Raw genomic sequence first — 14,008 nt, 5'->3', positions numbered from 1 at the left:
TCTGAACACAACTATGTCATTTGCTATGGCTGAGTTTGACTTGAAATTTGCTTAATATCTGTACAAAATCCCATGGTAAACACATTCACACCCACTTTTAATTTCTGACAGAATTAGTATAAACAATTTGACGTTTCCAATCTGTTCCTCATCATTTTTCCTCATTGTTATTCATTGTTTATTTGCACGGTTGGTGTAGATCTTCTGTGTAATGTGATGCACTTGGCTGCATTGTGCTCCACTCTCTTGGACAATGTGAAAAGGCCAATTAGAACAGGTCTGAGGGAGAGGCGAGGATGAACAAAGGGGTCATCGATACTGTGTGGGTCTATTGATTGACCGTCTCCCTCTTCTTTCAAAGTTCTCCTCTTTCCCCCCTGCAATGCATTTACCGTAGACGGGATCAACTACAGCACACTGTTAGTATCTGATTCCACTTCATTGCTCAGGAATTTCATACATGCTCATATTGCCGGGCTATATGTTTTTAGTGGAACCAAATATATTTGGACAATGTTTCCACTTTTAAAAATGTACAAATTCCTTTGTATGCACAAAAATATCAAACCCAAAAGCGATTATTAATTCAATAATTCAATGCATTCCAGTTAATCTCTATCAAACTGGAGTTAGATTATTTTGATTAGGTATAAAAATAACTATATATATTCAGTGACACAACTGACAATAAAAACATGATAAAGTAATAAAAAAATGATCGAGTAATGTAATGAACATGAATACAGTAATGCATTGAAATATTTTTGCAGTTTACATTTCTTTTTCCCACTCCATTTAATATTTTCTTAAAATCTTTAAAAAAGTCAATGATAAAATATTAAAATAACAAATTTCAAAAAACGATCATTGTTGAAGTCATTTGATTGTTATTTTTTTGCGAAAGCCAGGTAGTTTGAAATTTGGGTTTCTGATGTAGTGAAATAATGCATATATTTTTTAAATAAGGCTCCAAGTACTTTGAGGCCACTGTATGTCATAAATTCTGTTCTTTTATATGCATTGGCATGACTTTTATATTTGGTATATGGTTAAAGTAGAAAAGGGGAGTGTTTTAGGCTTGAGGGAAACACTTAATCTGCAGCGAACACAGAGGAATGTCAAGTCTTGCGGATGGTGAGCTAGAGCAAAACTCATGATTTGACATCTGTCCAGAAATAAAACAGAGCAGGAGGTCATTTTCCATGGGGAGCCATTGTATCTGCAGTGAGCTCAGTGTGTAACAGCCCGGCTCTGCTGTTACGAGGTGTAAAGGGAGCAGCTTTGCGTCCGTAACACAGCGTGGCCTGCCTGCTTTTGTTTGTGTTTTTTTCTGTGGGCGGATTTGGGTGAATGTTTCCAAGTGGGGTCCTGGTGTTTTAGGAGGCTGTGTTTCTTGCCAAGCATCTCCTTGATCTCGCCGTTAAAGAGCGAGCTGTGCTCTTAAGCCCTCGCTCGTGTCCAGATGCCCGCTCCCCCACCCATCTCCAACACCAGCCTGGCGCCTTGGCACAGGTTGAGGGTTTCCTTACTCTGCTGTTCTAAACTATTCTTTAATACAGCTGTAGAAGTCTGCGCATTACACTAGAGAATAAGTCCTGCTCATATCCTGATATTCAAACCTGCTTTTTACTACACAAACACAAGTGCTGGAAATGACAACACTATTTAAATGCCCAAAATGATCATTACAGTCTGGGAGAATCAATCTCATCAATCTCACAAAAGGAGTTTTTTGACGGTTATATTAGACTGGAGACCTATAATGATGATGCTAACAAAAAACATATCTTATTAATATAATATTAATACTATGTTCACTAAGTTTGCATTAAATTACTTAAAAGTGATAGTAGACATTTTTATTGTGTAATAATTATATTTCTGCATTTATTAAAAAATTGATCTGACCTTTCTTTTGAAGTTTATTCATCAGATAATCCTGATCACGGTTTACACAAAAATTTACACAAAAGCACAACTGTTTTCAACATTGATAATGGTAATAAATTGTGCCAAGTCATCTAATATGTGCATATTAGAATGATTTTCCGTAACAATAAATATTTATTGTATAATATTGTCTCTCTCTGTGTTTATTGGCCTTTCCAGGCAGAATCTCCCTCTCTCAGCATTCTTTCATCCTTAGTGTATGTGAAGTTATTTAATTTTTCATGTGCTCTCCCGTGAATCTTCAGGAGTTCTGCCTGTGCACAAATTCTCCTCTGCACTTCCTGAATATTCACAAATGCATCATAACAATCAGGCAACCCACCATTAGCTTGATTACTGAAGCTAACGAGCTGTTAATTATCTCTTCATCCATCAACTTCTATTGTCTGTCACACGCCATTTAACGTTGCTCAAGTGTTAACAGTGACTGACTGGCAGCCATGATAATGGATTATGATTTTTGAACCAATATCAGAATATGTCAATATAATATTTTAATAAAAATAAAATATTAATTTGAACAATTACAGCTAACCTATAAACTCAAATCACCATTGAAGTGTCTGCATTTGCCATTATTTTATTATATTGTCTTGACTCATATTGTGTTCCTGTTTTTGTATTTCTATGTACGCAGTTGGACATTTGGCTAGCAGATGAGTCATGTGACCTGACCTTTGAGAGCAGTGCTGACATTAGGTTTATGGCAGGGAGAGTGTGCAGGACTTCTCAGCTGAAATGTGACTACACATGAAGGCTCGGGCAGATGATTAAAATGCCTGCGCTCACCTTTTCTCACCTGTCTATTTTCTCTTTGTTTTCTCGTTGTGGTTGCCATGCTGATGTCAGGAGGGCCGCAGCATGGTTTTTATCTTTTTAGTGCTCAGCTGAAACATTTGCTTTCTACATTTTCATTTAGAAAATTCTATAATGTAAATACGTCTTTAATAGTGCTATTGAAGACAGTTCATTCGAGGAACATTGCCTAAAATTAAAATAATGTATATGCAATAATATACATGAATCTTTATTTCTAAGAATGCGTTGACTGTTTTTGCCCACAACTCAATTTCGTGTTAGCAATTGTGGGTTTGATTATAAATGTACAAAGTCCCACTATGCAAGTCTTAACATGCACAAAAAGAGGATGCAAAGACAACAGCAAAGAATACAGTCTCATAAAAGCCATGGGATAGAGAAGGGACACCGGAAATGAGTAGTTGTCTAGAAAGAACAAGAAACAGCGATTAATCAGTCGGGTGCCCATGTTACGATGCTGCGTGGGTAGTTCGTAGTCGGCTACCCTGTACACACATTCACAAAAAACACACACACACATAGAAAACAAACATAATAAAAGATGAACATTCAGCATACAGCACACAGCTTGGTCATTTAACCACTTTCTACCACTTGAACTTTCTACAGCTGTTCATGGAAAGCTAAGTTTTAATTTTTGGTTCTGCGCACATAATAAAAGCCTCAATCCTCAGTAGTGGACAGATCATGGGAGAAAGAGTTTTTTTTTTACAATTGTGTCAGTCGTATTCGTGTTCCTCTAATAAGGCAGAACTGCTTACTTGTCAAACCTCAGCATTTGTTGCACAGTGTCCAGTGAAGACACATGGAAGTGGTCAGTGTTCTCATAGGAACCCCAGATTTGGACAATGCTTTTAGTACAGCGCATTGTTGTGTTCTTAAATGGCTTTTGTTTACAGTTTACACCTCCCTCGCCTCAAAGGCTCAGTTTCAGATCTCTTTCTCTGGCTATTTGAGCTGCATTCGCACAATCAGAGTAGAGAAAGCACTGAAAATGTGCTTACCGTGCGCTTTGCTGAAACGCCAATATTGCAGTTATAAACACAGCTTGTCTTTCTCTTTTGCACTGTCACTCACTCTTTCTCTCTGTTATCCTGTCTGTTTCTCCATTTTAGTCCTTGTTCCTACAGACATGCAAACTATGAATACATGTACCGTATTGGTTATTGAGCATTATTAGACTTTTTCTTGTTAATTTACGCTCCTGTTCAATAGCTCAGTTAGAATTTTTCATGGTTTTGAAAAAGGTGTCTTATGCTCAACAGGTGTACATTTATTTGATAAAAAAATACTATAAAAGCTGTAATATTTTGAAATATGAATTACAATTTTAATAAGTATTTTTATTATTTTAAGTTATTGTAAAATATAATTTATTCCTGTGATAGCGAAGTTGGATTGTCTACAATCATTACTCCAGTCTTGTGTCACATATATATTTATATTTATATATTTATACTTTTTTTGAAAGAAATATCTATATTTTGTAGCATTATCAATGTATTTACTGTTACTATTTTAACAATTAAAACTTGCTGAATTAAAATATTCATTTCTTTAAAAAATATCAGCCATTTACTTCAGGTTAGTCTTTCAAATGCTAATAATCTAATAACACTGTAAAATGTAATCTATGTACAATTCAATGTGCAATTAATGCGTAAATTCACTTGAAATAACAGATTTTTATTTGAATTGCTTTTGAATTCATTTAGACAAAATTGTTAATCTTAATATTTTTTTAGCAATAATTATCGATCAGCAAGATGAAAAATTGCGGCCTGTGCTATTAGTGGGTGCATTTTATTACATTTTTTTATATATTTATTGTTTTTTTTGTTTGTTTTTTTCTCTATGGAGACTCACAGATCTACTTCCTATTTGCTTCAAAGCCATATGCTTCGGTCGAGCCTCTCTCCTGTGGAGAAAGAGAACCCTTAAGATGCTTTTTTGTTTCCATGTTTTACCTTACCTTTGCTCTTTCTCGCAGACTCTCTGAGCAACCATCAGACAAACAAGAAACTCAAAGTAAAAGCACATCACTCAAAATAAACAGAGGCTTTCTCAGGAGACATTCCCTGGTGGCTCAACCTGGATCTTTTAGACACGCTCAAACAGATATTTGTTGTCCTCTTCACTGTGACTAACCAGGTTTTTCCTGTGACTCCGCTCTCTTTGAGGAGAGATTTCTGGGAAATGCTGAGGCAGAGGATATATAAAAAAAAGAAATGCTTCATGCAAGCACGATTCCTAGAGGGGATGTTGTTTCTTTAAGTCCAGGCAGGCTGGAGTTTGTTAATGGTGTAGAAACTCTGTTTGAAAAGGATGTTGGCATGTGGTTGCCCAGGTGTTGTAATGATTCGTAGCATGTGCTGTTCCTCAGATTAATCTGACTATCAGACTAAAGTCTGATTATGTTTATATAGTTATATAATATATAATAACTATTTATAATAGTCATATTTTCCGCTTTTTTCCTTTCAACCAGGCAAAAATTCTATTTATTATCTCGCCTCATATATGGCGATTTATGCTGCGAAGTTTAAACATATGATGAGTAATTATATTTATAATAAAAAAAATCATAACCTTTCCGTCCCTATTTTTATACTTGCATTATTGTTCCATTCTGTTTCATATGGGAATAGGCTTGTCCTTTCATTACAGCGCTCTACATCGCATTACGAGCTTGTGTGTTTGGAGTTAAACAAAGCATGCATGTCAGTTGAGTGTGTATATATAGTGTGTGTTTGATTGTGGTGTTGTGATGTAACTCTAAATAAAGAATGGCCTGCGGACAGTATGACAAGCTGAGGACAGTGGTAATGTGGATTCAGGAGGATGCACTGGCCCGAGGAGCTCTGTCACATGTAGAAGAGAAGGTCAGAATGTGCAAGACTTGAGGGAAGTTGGGCACAATTGTACAGAAAATGCATTTTATGTTGTTACATAATTGCAATTTGTATTATAAAATATTAGTCAAGTGCTGAAGTGTGTAATTTCTTTTTTTATTCACTGGCAGCTGTGGTTGCCGGAATTCTATTGGAAATGGTAACAACGTAAAAAAAATATGGTAACAGCATTTTTGGTTTTACGGTTTTAAGTTAAATTATCAGTTAAATACCATAATTTCATTAACGATATAAAGTTAATATACCAACCTATTAAAGTACTGAAATCTTTTTATACCTTTGAAATACACAAATACTCAAAATGAAATATTCAATAATCATTAATTTATCAACATTAGATGTAACATGCAACCCTAATAAACATAACTTATAAGAAAAACTAAGAAGAAATTTAGGAATTTTAAAGAAAAAAACATCAAATTCAAATTTACATTTACATTTACATTTACATTTAGTCATTTTGCAGGAATTTACCATTAACCATTTAATTTTACTGGACATTTTCACAGTTTTTGTCACTGTCATTTTTTACAGTGTACATATGTGACCCTAATAGGTACAAAAGTATAAATTTCGTACAGCTTTCGTACCTTTATTTCTATAATTTTAAATTTTTTTCATTTTCATGTGTAAGGTATTGGGCTGAAGTTGCCTGTTTTACTTGGAATTGTTTGATATATTTTGGAAAATTGCTTGTATATTATCATCTATGTGAGCACTTTGATGTCTGACTGCTTTGGTTCACCACTGACAGGATGACTAAATACAAACAAACATTGTTCTCACACATGGATTAGCTCGAATTAATGCAGATGGATTTTCTTACTTTATGGACGTACACAACCTAACAAGACATCACATGTCGTGAAACTGCGCAGAAAGAAAGACAACAGTAAGAAAAGGTTATTGTATTGAGTCCAAAAATGTCCGTCCCTTTATTAGAACATCTTTTATAGGCTACTTTAAAGACTATAAATTATACATTATATTATACGTTGTCAGCGTATTGAAGCTGGAGGTATGATCTTTCTACTGTGTTTTGTGGGGGGTTGTGGGATGAGGCGTGTGAGAGGGGGCTAAATGTCAAATTACTCAGCGCAATGACGACGAAGCCTGCTACACGCGATGTGTCGCTGCGAATCAGCATCTTTCGCTCTCTCTCGTTCTCTAAGGGTGTATCTGTATCTGTTTTTGTGTATGTGGGTTTGTATACACATTTGAGCTTGGCTATAAATGGATATAGAGATGATGTTGCACAATGTTGCAAATTCCCACAGTTCTTGGAATAGTTTGAGAAGGCCAGCATCAAAACATGGCAGGCATTGTAATCACTCATGCAAACCCAGAGTCCTAATCTAAAGGCTGAGCCAGAAAAGAGTCCGATATTGCATCTGCTTTATTGCGCATACAAGAAGAACCATTACTTGTTGCCTTCCAGGCGTTTATATGACATCCACACCTGCATGAAATCAGGGTTTGCATCATCTTTGATGATGAAATGTTGGGTCAGGCTTAGGCTTGATTTACTGTAGCTGTAATCTCATCTCACAAGTATTTGCTTCTAGCTGTCAGAATCATTCCCCAAAGCAAGTTGCTTTCTGAAGAAAAGCAAACCATGTACTGGGAAAAAATACACTGTAAAATACTATTGAGCTTTTTCAATGAAATCCAGTTAGACTACAGTTACCGTCTTTAATTAATGTTTCTTATGCAAGTGGTACAGAAGATCATTTAGGTCCAAAAAATTGAGTTTTGTGTCGTGAGCATAATTTGTAGAGTAATGTTGAAGAGTACAGTTTTATAAGTATATAACACAACGGGTCTACTTTATAATTTGTAGCACATTTCTACAATGTGGATGACTTTTCAGTGGCCTTGGTTCTGGATTTATTTGAAACCCCCTATAAAAGCCTAGGAATGATACGAAATCATGTACTTAATGACTTTAACGGGGAAAGAATTCCAAACTTATGAAGCATAATGAATTGCATAAGGGAAAAGGATAAAAAAAAAACAATATATTAATATTATATTATATAAAGTATTTAAAGACTTTATTCATATGTAGAAACAGAAACAGAAAAAAAGAATAAAAATAAGCATATATAGATGTTTCAACAACAGCAGCATAAACAAATGTTACTGCGCGTGCATGCTTTTGTGGACCTAACTTCCAGTAGACATCCCAATAGAATCAATCAAACAGCGGCTAAGTCTTTCTATATAACAAGCAAAACATGTTTGCTGGGTAAATCAGATGGATTTATTAAAAATGCAAATTCATTCTGTGCCAGCAGGAGGTGCTTTAAGCACAAGAAATTGGGGTATCCCAGGTAACGGCTGTAGACAAAGCAGCTCTGAGCTTACAAACGCTGCCTTACATGCAGAATGAAATGAAAACGACATTTTCTAAAGATAGTCTTCCTTCACAAATGCAAGCATGTAAATACACCCACGTCTTGATTTGATTTTTAAACCTGCATTACGTTCAAATCAAGGCAATGCTTATTGAACAAAGCCTTTTGGAAAATTGATATTGTGGCAGGTCGCCACAAATAAATAAATGTATGGGAAACCCACAGCACAGTAAGACCAGCTTCATTGCTCGTCATTAGTTGTGTTTGCAGCTGGCAGCACTAACCAGACTAAATGAAAATAGCATATTTTCTTAGCATACATGCGGTTTACACTAAGTCCAAATTGAAATGTATTCTGTTTACGCCATGTGAAAATAGCAGCATTTTTTTTGTGATATGCCATTTACATATAAAAATAGAATATTTTCTCAGCATAGATGATATTTACACTAAGTGCAAATAGCAATGGATTCTATTTACACTAATTGAAAATAGTTGTATTATTTAAGTTCAAAAAGCATTTTCTGCTATTTATACTACTTATTCCATGTGGCAATTATCTGCACCTCATTTTTGAAGTACGTTATAAAACAAATTGCAACTTTGTGCTTGAAAATGTTCATTTTAATTCAAATTATTAAATAGATGCAATAAGGGTTGAAACCCTTATTAGGACAATAAGGCTCTCCCTACCCTCTACCCAATACTTTATTTTCAACGTTTTGATTATTTCCTTCATTTTTATTAGCACATCAGAATATGACCATAATACCTTTTACCGTCTGCGCCCCTGGAGCTCATGACAAGCAAATGACTAGCCAAATCACACGCTAGTTATTGTAAATAATCTCTGCCAAGAAGGTGTAAATAGACACTCTAAATATATTATGTAAAAAAAAAACATTTATTTTGGATGCCATTAATCATTTGACATCATTATTATAAACATAAATATTTAAGCTTTTCAAGAGCGGTGCTTTGTGGAAGTGGGTGGTTTTTGGCGCTATTTGTTCATCACCGTGCTCTGATTGGTGGATATGTCTTTGCAGAATCATTGATTATGTATGTTTTTCCATTGAAATTATGCTGTTAAACTTAACATGATTATTTAATGCAGGCTGATGGCTTCAACAAAACCATACATCATTGATTTACAACATCATAGCCCACAGCAAGGTTTAGAAACTACTGTTAAAATCAATTATCCTATGTAGAAAATGAAAGGAATATTTTTTTACTTCTATAACCTGACTGTTCTAGTTTTCAGAGCGTAGAAAGTGGCATGTATTGTGTAAGATGTAGCATGTTCTATAGCATGCAATGTACGGTGTGTAGTGTAAAAACTGTCGCCAGTAGTGTAAAATACAGAATAGTGTAATGTTAAGTATGCATTGTGCAGTGGTCACTAAGGTCTAGCATACACGATTTCAATCAAAAAGTGTTGTGTAGAGAAGCATGTTCCTCTGCATGCAGTGTTCAGATCTGTCAGTCATTTCTGACAATATCAATATCCCAGGCTATATCTTCCATGAAGAAAAAATCACTACATAGCATGCCTACTTTCACAAACAGCAATGACACACACCTGAACACACACACTCCCGCAGATGGTGTGAGGTTTTCTTGTCCTTGCGTGGTTCGGTGTTCTGACTCATGTAGTGTAACCTGCAAGCCGAAACCATCTACAGCTCTTTCACAAACCACAATAATGAAGCAACTTTCCGCATAACAGCCTAGGGTACATCACTTTCATAATATCGGTATTTCCAGGTATAGTGTAGTGGTGCAATTAGACATTCTCATAAAATGTTGCTGTAATCATTAACATACACGTTAACACTTCACAGTGTTACGTTATGAAGTGCGTGTAAATTACGGTAGATAACAGAACGAGCTCTCTTACATCTGCAATTTTTTGTGATCTCGAGACTCCAGTAAGTGAAAACCCAGGAACCACCACCGTCATTGAGCCTTGTGACATCTGGGGACGTTCTCATCAGTGCTCGAGCATCTAATTGGTATTTCTCGGCATGATTTGCTGTGTAACCGGAGCAATAAATCACAGTTAACATAGACATCTTTGCACACCATTAATCTCATTAATGTGGTTTTTCCTTTATAATGAAAATCAATTTTAACAGACTCGGGACATATTTGAGCTGCTTCTCCCAGGGAGACTAAAATGGATAGCCAAGGACAGTTCCTCAAGGGAGGTGTGTATTTTGATAAATTGAATTCACCTCAAGGTCACAGAGAAACGTCTTGAGACATTAAACCCACTGAACTTCCTGAGCTATCAAACTCCTCCTGTTTTGCAAGGTATTAAATTCTACCCAACCCCCCATTGTGCATCAAAGGTGTTTCTAGCAGTCCTGTTTTTTAAAAAAGGCCTAAATCTCATATGGTTATAATTCGTCAAATTTGGTAACGGTAAAAGATGAAAGCTAATGGACTGTAGGTACAGTCACAATATATTTATTGTTCCAAAATTGCTGTTTGTTTGTTTGTCTCACAAACACCTGCATTAAAGTATTAGAGAACAGAATGCATTTTTGACCTATGCCTGTGTTTTCTGGTTAGTCTGTACTAAAACTTAATCAGCACAAATGTACGTTGAATATTAAGGTTTCATGCTGTGTAATTCTAATGGATGTACTTCCATATGTTGCTTTTTTGAAACATATGCAGTATCCAGTGGGGTAAGTTGAACCATTGGATCATATATTTTTCAGAAGCTATCCTGAAATATCATTAAATACCTTCTCATTTTGCTTTTCCAAGGATTGGATACTTATGCCAAGAATGAAAATTATGCCATAATTTCAACCCAGGCTCACTGGAAATGCATTTCTGCAACACAGTTATTATGTATCTTTCTGTACATTTTGCGACAGATAGAAATGAAACATCCAGTTAATAGCTACACAGATTTAATATGTGACCCTGGCATGTATTTATGTTGATATAGGCACATATTGCTGTGTTTGTATTACGTTGCTTCAGGTACGCCTTGTGGTGGTTCATAATTCAAATATCCAAGGAGTATCGCTAAAAGTAAAAACTCTATTGTATTGGAAATATCCCCTAGAGAAAACGCAACCTAAACCTACCCCATAATGTTAACAAATTAGTGTTCATTTGAACTGGAAACCGCAAATGAACATTGACTAAAGACTAGCAGATAGAAAGTTCTATTAATTCATTATGTTTAATGCTGTATCAACTTTTTTCGTAAGTAGTATATATTAACATTTTTCATTTAATTATTTTTAAATAAATTTGACTTTGAAAGTGACCAAAGTTTACATTTGCAACATTGGCCGAAACCAAAGCATTAAAATGAACGATCATTGGTTCAGTTGTAACATTATAATAAAATCAAACTAACCGAAATGATTTCCGTCTTTAAATATGTACAGTTTCACTTTTTTATCCAGCATAGTACGGAGACAAGTCAGTGTTACTAAGTGGGCGGCACGAGCAGCTGGATCCTCATTAACGGGGCGATTGGTAATTCGTACTGAGGTGTTTCACCCGGTGCACATGAGCAGCTGCGGAATTCCGCTGTCGTGACACACTCACATACACACAAACACACACGTTCACCCGCTCCTCTCTCATTCCTTAGTGAACCTTCGTGATTTCTTACAGCGCTGGCCGGCGAGAGGCCGTCATGACCCTTGTGCTGTTATGAAATGAAGGAGTAAATGCCTGAGGAGAAGTATATGCTGATGATGAAGAGTCATCTCGGCTTCGCTCTTCTGCCTTGTTACATGTATTTATTTTTAGCCGGCCTGCTGGGATTTCATGCTCCGCTGTTAAACGCTGATACACATATGTAGCGTGTAGAATGTTTCCTTTTTTTCTCTCTTGCTTTCCTTTCCCTTCACTCGCTGTTATCTCTTTCCTCCCTTCATTCCTTCTATTTCTCTCTCTCATGCTCTCACACTATCCGGCGTGTGATGGACAGGCTCAGAGTGTGATGTCATCGGTGCTGCAGGGATGCTTGAGCTTCGCTGATTATGTAACACACTCAAACAACGGCTGGGAAAAAGCCGTGACATCACTCTAACTGCAGAAAAGCTAGAATCCAACCCTTCTAATGCGGGTCAAAGAGAAAACATTACTTTAGTGTTTAATAAATGATTATTAGTGGTGCCTAGCCATCTATGCGCTGTGCTTTATGTACTATTTATTGCAGCTTGTGAAAGTAGAAAGTAGTAGTTATATGCTTAGACATTACATGCTAGATATGCTTTGATTTGTCCTACTTCAGCATTTATTCTAACAATGAAATGTCACAACGCATATTAGATGCACGTTTGAATGATTAAGATGACAGAAAACAATAGGAAAAAGAACGGGAACGGCTCGAGGTGGACTCAGGTCAGCCGCACATGTCAGAGCATGTGCATTACTCGCCAGGCCACGTCTCTATGCAGATTTTAGATACTAGGTATAGGGATGCACAAAATATTTGTGGAGTAAATAAAGGTTCAGGGTTTTGAATAGTTGCTAATTATTTGAGACTGAGTCGGCTCTTGTGGCAGTGCTATTTTAGTATTACGTATTATCATAGTTTTTATTCATATTTTGAAACTTTTAGTTTATTATTTAATTTTAGTAAAAAAAAAATTAGATGTTTTGATGTGAGCTTTTGTCACTTTTAGTAGTTTTTGCAAAATGCACCTTTGATAATTCACTCTGCGCGTGATTGTCACTTAAACATGCACATATTTATTTTATTTCAACTTTATTTGAACTAGTGCAAATGACTTTCAAAGAAGTGCTTTTTAGGTATTATTTTATCATTAGTTTTCGTTTTAGCATTGGTGTAAAAGCTGCTTTTTATTTATTAAAAAATTAAGCATTTTAAAGCATTAGGTTTTCGGCATAAATTTGGCAGCATTAATCACTTAATCAAGCAAACCCAGCAGATCTCGTACTTCCTTCCATTTTTAAAAACAAAACGTCTTCAGAATTGAATTTTGAGTGTGCAGCTTGGAGAAAGGGAGCAGTCGTGAGGGCCATGCTTGGACTGAGAGAGCTAGGCTCCTGCGTTTAAGAGAGATGTGACAGTAAAGTGTCATAATCTCTCTGCGTCTCAGCACGAGATCCTCAGATTGAACTGGCAGTGGGGTCGTAGCTGTGAGTTCGAATGTAGATACATCATTTGCAATGAGCTAACTGTTTAATTATTAACAATCTCTGAATAATGCAGGAAGTTCTCTGAGGACAGAGACACTGGCTGCTCTTACACTAGTAGCAGTTTCTGTCATAGAGCCATTAGCATATGCGTGCGTGTATGTTTGCGTGTCGCGTCAACGTGTTTGTGTGTCTCTCCTCTCTGCTCCCTTCAGAACCCAGCCGCATCTGTGTCCCACAAGGGCCTCTGATTTCCATCTCGATGGAACCGCAGCTGTGCTTTCACCTCTCACAACTCTCCAAAACAAACTTCAGGGTGTTAATCATCGATTCCACTTAATGGGTTTTAGTGATGTGAAGTCAAATTCGGATGAGAGATCCTGTCCATCAAGGAATCTTACAGCATACGTTCTCAGAACATTTACACACTTGTCATGATTTACTAGTCATGATTTAACTAATGAAAAGAGCACTTGCATAAGTTGGTTTAGATGATCTCCTAGACAAGTTGTGTTTTACAAAAAGGTTACGGTTTTTAATAATCACTATTGTTTTGAAATTGTGTGTATTGTTTGGGCAATGTTATTTTAGTACCATTTAATATATTAGTTTTTATGTATATTTTATAACAGCTTTTATTTTTAATTATAATTACATTTTTGTATTTTTGTCATTTTGTGATGTGCTTTTTATTAAAATATCATAATATTATATTTAATAATATTAATAGCGTTTACTATTTACTATTTTAACATTTAAAATGTATTTTTATTTTTATAAAATTTTATTTTTAGTTCAGTACCATCTGCCAATCAGTGTTGCACT

The 14,008-nt window shown here is 35.8% G+C and overlaps 1 protein-coding gene across 1 annotated transcript in view; it reads left to right on the top strand.

The window, feature by feature from the left end:
• slc24a3 (solute carrier family 24 member 3) overlaps window positions 1-14,008 on the top strand; it is a 59,315-nt gene that overhangs the window by 17,409 nt on the left and 27,898 nt on the right. The gene's annotated exons all lie outside the window — the stretch shown is intronic.

The sequence above is a fragment of the Puntigrus tetrazona genome, chromosome 13 (assembly GCF_018831695.1).
Source record: "Puntigrus tetrazona isolate hp1 chromosome 13, ASM1883169v1, whole genome shotgun sequence".
NCBI lineage: Eukaryota > Metazoa > Chordata > Actinopteri > Cypriniformes > Cyprinidae > Puntigrus > Puntigrus tetrazona.
Note: the sequence above shows the minus strand (reverse complement) of the source record. Positions and strands in the feature narration are given on the sequence as shown.